This window comes from Psittacula echo (assembly GCF_963264785.1).
Source record: "Psittacula echo genome assembly, chromosome: 6".
Classification (NCBI taxonomy): Eukaryota; Metazoa; Chordata; class Aves; order Psittaciformes; family Psittacidae; genus Psittacula; species Psittacula echo.
The window spans coordinates 33108434-33114433 of NC_137743.1; positions in this window are offsets into that span (position 1 = coordinate 33108434).

Genomic DNA, 6000 nt, shown 5'->3' on the forward strand with positions numbered 1-6000 from the left:
TAGGTAGGAAATACTAACATGTTAATGAGACTCAATGTTACTGCCAGCTGCTCATTCCAATATAACATAAACATGCATAGAAATAATTTCTTTATACTTTATCATCCTTTTTATATTCGGGTTATAAAAAAAGTAGAACACTATGTGGCAAAAAACAGTCTGGATCATCCACTTCTGTATTTTGCAATGAACAAAGACTGTTTCAATGGAAATTACAATCAATGTTGCAATGCTTAAATTTACCAAGGAAGAAGATGTGAAATTAGAATTGTTTCTTTTTTTTGTTGGGCTGTGAGCCTTTTAGTAAATCCTGGATAGCTCTTGAAGACCTGTGGGACTCACAGTGTTGGGAGGAATCAAGAACAACTGAGGCTCCTGTGCAGTTACATGTTCTCCAGCAATTGTGCAATCTTCTGACAACTAACTCCAGAAATTATATTGTCCTGCTCTCATCTTAGGTAAAATACTACAGTTTATGCTTATTTGGATGCTGATGGCCTCAAATACACGCTTCACTGACAGCTGCAGAACCTGTAGGGAAGTGCTGCTCATTACCTTTACCTGTAACTTCTGAGACAAATGTAACATAGCCATCCTGCACACACAATAAAAGGACACTAGCTGCAAACACATAATCCAGCCATTATTTTGATTACAGTATATTTTCCAAATAATTTTGAAAATATATTTTTTATTAAAGTACATGATTTGTCAAAAGTGTTTCCAGCAGGTGTAGGAAAAAGAGCAGAGAAATTGGAGCTTGCTTAACCAAGTTTATAAACCCACTGTTTCAGTTTCAAAGATGAATTACACTGCAGGAGCACGTTCACTAAATGTTCATGCTCTCCTTCTTGCCCTACTACTTATGTTCAAAGGGTAGAATAGAGTAGAATAGAAAAACATAAATCAAAGTCTTAAAACATATTTCTTTTCCAATTCCAAAGCAGCCATATCTTTATACTAGAATCATAATCCCCCACAATACAAATAAAAAGCATGGCCTAGCAATCACCACTTCAAAATAATTACAGGCAACACAGTAATTTACACTTATCTAAAGCCTTTCACCCCAAGGATCCCAAAGCAATTTATACACAATATAGATGTGGTTGATAGAAAAAGAATAATGCCAAGGAACTACTTGGAAACTGAAGGATTCTCTGAACTATGCAGATCTCTGCAGTCCAAAAATTTACATATCCATTATCCTGCTAGCAGTTTGAACAAATCTATTACAACCTTCTGTCCCAAATTTAGGAATAGTTCTGAACCTTTCTTCAGTTTCAGCTGATGATTTTGAGAAATTAAGAAAGAACTTAATAATACAACACTGCCCATCAGACTTACCCAGGTTCAGGAGGTGCTCATCTGAAGCACTACCAGGATTAACACATCCTTCTGGAGAGAAAAAGGGTCTCAATTTCAATGCTTACTTCCCATTTTCTGTATAAAGTTTATTTCTGATCCATGCAGGCTCTGTGTAAAACACTGGCCTACAGGCAGAGCCTTACTTCTTCTGTTCCAGCTCTGAAATATCATTATTTCCTACCAGCTGCTCAGCAAATTAAAACAGACAGTTGATGGGTGCTTGCTGGGCTCCCAGTAGTCAATAGCACCAGGCCATGGAGGTACACATCAGCCTTTAGACATAGCAGTGATATAGTTGCTAGTTCACTAATCTCAAACCACATACCTGGAGCGCTGGGTGAAAGGAAGCACAGGGAACTGACTGGATATGTCAATAAAATTAACTGGTAATCCACTTACATCAATTTTCACATAGGACAGGCCTAATGGCTCTTTCTATATTATAAAACAAAGATTTTGTATTGGCTTTCCTCAGTTTTCAAAGTGCGAACACACAAACTTTTGAAAGCATTAGCTGTGCATTTTGTAGGATCCCCAAAGGCCAAATTTGGGGAAAACAAAATTTCTTTTGTAATGTGAGTTATAGATGCCAGTAGCAAAGCTCCCTGGCAGTCTTCAGATTCAAAGAGATCACTGCAAACCCCAGCATTTTAGGGGAAGCTATGCATTATTATCCCATTTTAAAACTGGGAAACTGAATCAAAACACTGTAATGCCACAGGACACTTCGGTCTCAAGGGTAGGAAACTTACTCTTTTCCCTTATTCAGTCTGCTGTAACGTATTTTTCTACCGGAACATGTGCATAAGCCTGTCAGGGTAATGCAGGACTTTTAATGGATTGAATGAGAATAGCACATACAACAGGACTGCAGCATCAGATCTGCATGGCTAATGTGTCTGCAGTCAATCTGATCAGAGAAGGAGACTGGCCCCACTCCTTGTTATCAGGGGTGTTACTGGCTTAGGAAGGAGGAAAAGCTAATTGGTGTGTGTGTGTTTTGTTTTGTCATTTTTAGTAAAACAAAATTTGGGGAAATCTTATCAATTTTGCTACCCACATGGCATCACATTTCTGTTTCACTCCTGGATGGCACCTGCAGCATCTCTCAGCAGGGAAATAGAAGTTTTCTACGAAAGTACAGAAAGAGAGGTGATTGGGTGGGAATTTTTTTTCTCTTCCTCACGATCCCTGATCCACTGACATCTGATCCACTGAAGACACTCAAGACAAGTGAATTATTCAAACAGTTTTCATAATGGGATACTGGAGATGGTTGATTGCGTTACCTTACAACATATTTCTTTTCCTTATTACTTTTTTAGGTGGCAAAGAGGCAATGAAATTAACATCTTTTTTTAATTAGAGTCCTTAGAAATCACAAATATTCAGTGCTGTCTGTTAGGAAACAGATGCCAAATTAAAAAAAGGTAAATAAATACAAGGCCTCATAATGAGACTGTTTCAGGCTAAACTCTGAAACTAAATCAGCAAATATATGAGGTTTATTTATTTTTCAGTCTTCATACTGCTTCAGTTTGTGGTTCACATCTTCAAGAGGAGAAAAACAATTTAGTAGAAAAGCTACCCACAGAAGCTATGCCAATTTATACCACCTGGGAATCTCACCATGTGCTAATCTGTTTCATTCATCCCTATTTCTTGACATATAACTGCCAAGGGACTAGCCTGGATCTGGAAATGTATTACCCAAGTGTCACCAGTAATGCTGTCTCTCTCTCTCCCGTTCTCTCCAGACCATCTAAGCCAGAACGATCTTCAAAACTGGATTTGTGAAAGTGAGTGGAGGCAAGGTCAAACAACAAAAAAAATAGACTGAAGAAGTAAGGCTCTGTTGTTGTCTTTGCTGTAGGCAGGAGTTAATTCCATAGTTCACTTTTATCTTCTGTGTTCATATATTTATGAAAATGATTTATAGCATGGGGCTTGTAACTGTGAGGAAGTGTATTAGATGACCCTAGTGGTCCCATGAATCTTCATCTGTGGTTTCACTGCTCTCACGGAGTGCAGCTGTTGTGAAAAGTTGATCTGGAAACAGCAAGAATTTTGATTATCAGCTCAATAGGTCTTGCACTGACTTTGGAGTTCAATAAAGAATCATTGCAGACACCTGATAACAGGGAGTACATATTTGCTGTTTCCTATGTTTCTAATTATAGTATGCTAGACTGGAAAGACATTCTGGGATATTCAGTCCAGTCCCTGGCTACTGAGGTGGCCAAATAATAAAATCTATTTTATAAACTGATGGATTTCTTTGTCCTGTCAAAAGATATTTCATGTCCTGTAGTTTTATTTGTAGTTACAAAAACTTTCATTCAGTGCTAGGCATAGTCTTGATGGAAGTGTCTTTTGCAGTCTCAGGATATTAAAGTATTAGGAAGGAAGGAGGAAAGAGAGAGGCCCAAGGAGTATCCTTAAGCTCAGACACAACTTTACTGTATTAGGTTTTCTTAAGAAAAAATATTCTTTAAAAGGAGCTGAATTCTTCAAAATTCAGAAGCACCATTTTCTCCTTGCCTCATTTCAGAACTATGCAAGTTCTTACCTCAGCTAAAAAGGGAAAAAAAATGAATCCTTTTTATACAACTAACGCACTTTCACATACTGATATAGTTGCAGCCGCCTTTGCCTCAGTGGTTTTGTGCATTTACTGCCCAGCACGAGGTGGTGCCTAGCAAGTGACATGAATGCAGACTCACCTGGGAAAACACATCTGTGCACCAGTGTGCTGTGCTCAGACCTGGAGGTTGTGCTGCTCTCCTGTCCACTGGGATCTTCAAGAGACAGAGTTTGTGTGCTTTCCATGCTCAGTCATAGCAACCTGTGAAAGACATGAGGCTCCACAGCTTTAAGAAAGATGAAACATCTCAGTATAAAAAAATAATCATTGACACACAATCAATAAAGAATTAGGATTTAGGAATATATTAATTTACAGTGTACATGGCTGTATGGAAAATAGGCTTTCTCAAACAAAATTCAAATTGTCTTACCATTAAAGTACAAACTTGGCTGTAAAAGTAGCTGTGCTGATGGAATAAAATTCTGCTGCTTATTTGATTTTCTTCCAGAAAATGCTCTATCTGAAAAGAGCAGTATGAGACTACACAACAAAGTTCATTCTAAATGGATTAAAATTATAGAACTGATAGATCTTAAACATAAATTTAAATGTAAGTATCTGTCTTAGTTCAGTGCTGCTGCCTTGCATTTAGAAGCAGATATAAGTGATCATTAATAAAATACATAGTAACAATAAAAACTAGTGAGGTAGTCAATAATATTGGGAACTGCTGGATTATGTGAATCAATTGGCAGAGTAATGCAGATTTTACAACTGCAAAATGTCAAGCATTAAAGTTTCTTAAAAGATGGGAAATAGAACAGCTGGGCAGGCTGGCAAAGAAAGAGACTCATCATAGAAAAAAACCAATGGAATGTGACATCCACAACTGATAAGGTATGAGAGGTCAACACAAATATTTGGCTATATGAGAAGCAGAACCCAAAATGCCTAAGAGGGATGTTTTTCATATTTTTAAAGGAGCTGTTGAAAATGATGGAGAACGGGAGGGGAAGAAAAGGAAGGTGAAGGCAGAACAGGGCAGGACAGGGCATGAGTTGTGTGATGGACAGGGAGATATTATCAGCACTGAATAACTCAGAGCTCACCTGGTATCACATAGATTTATAACGAGGATATTAGAGGTTTCGCCACTGTCATGGCTCACACCATTCTCTCACCAATGAGTCACAGGCCATGGTCATCGTGGGGAATTTTAACTTCCCTGATGTTTGCTGGAAGGACTACTCAGCAACCCAGCCACAGTCCAGGAGGTTCCTCCAGTGTATAGATGATAACTTCCTCATGCAAATGGTGGATGAGCCAACCAGGAGAGGAGCGCTGCTGGATCTCATCCTCGCTAACAAGGAGGGTCTGGTCGAAGCAGTAAAGGTTGAGGGCTGCCTTGGTTGCAGCGACCACGAGATGGTGGAATTCAGGATCTTGTGTGGTAGGACCAGTACAATAGCAAGTAGAATTGCAACCCTGGACTTCAGCAGGGCAAACTTTGGCCTTTTCAAGCAATTGCTAGGGGAAATCCCATGGGCAAGGCTGCTTGAAGGTAAAGGGGCCCAAGATAGTTGGTTGGCATTCAAGAATTGCTTATTCCGAGCTCAAGAGCAGAGCATCCCGACACGTAGGAAGTCAAGGAAGAGGGCCAGGAGACCTGCGTGGCTAAATAAGGAACTGCTGGGTATGCTCAAGTGGAAGAGGAGAGTTTACAGGTCATGGAAGGAGGGGCTGGCCACTCGGGAGGAATATAAGGCTGCTGCTAGAAGATGTAGGAAGGCAGCTAGGATGGCTAAGGCCTCCTTAGAATTAAATCTGGCAAGAGGGGTCAAGGACAGCAGAAAGAGCTTTTTCAAATACATAGCTGATAAAACTAACACCAGAGGCAAGGTAGGCCCACTGGTGAATGGGGTGGGTGCCCTGGTGACAGAAGATACAGAGATGGCAGAGTTATCGAATGCCTTCTTTGTCTCTGTCTACTCTGCCGGAGGCAGTCCTGAAGAGCCCTGTACTCCTGAGACCTCAGATGAAGTCAG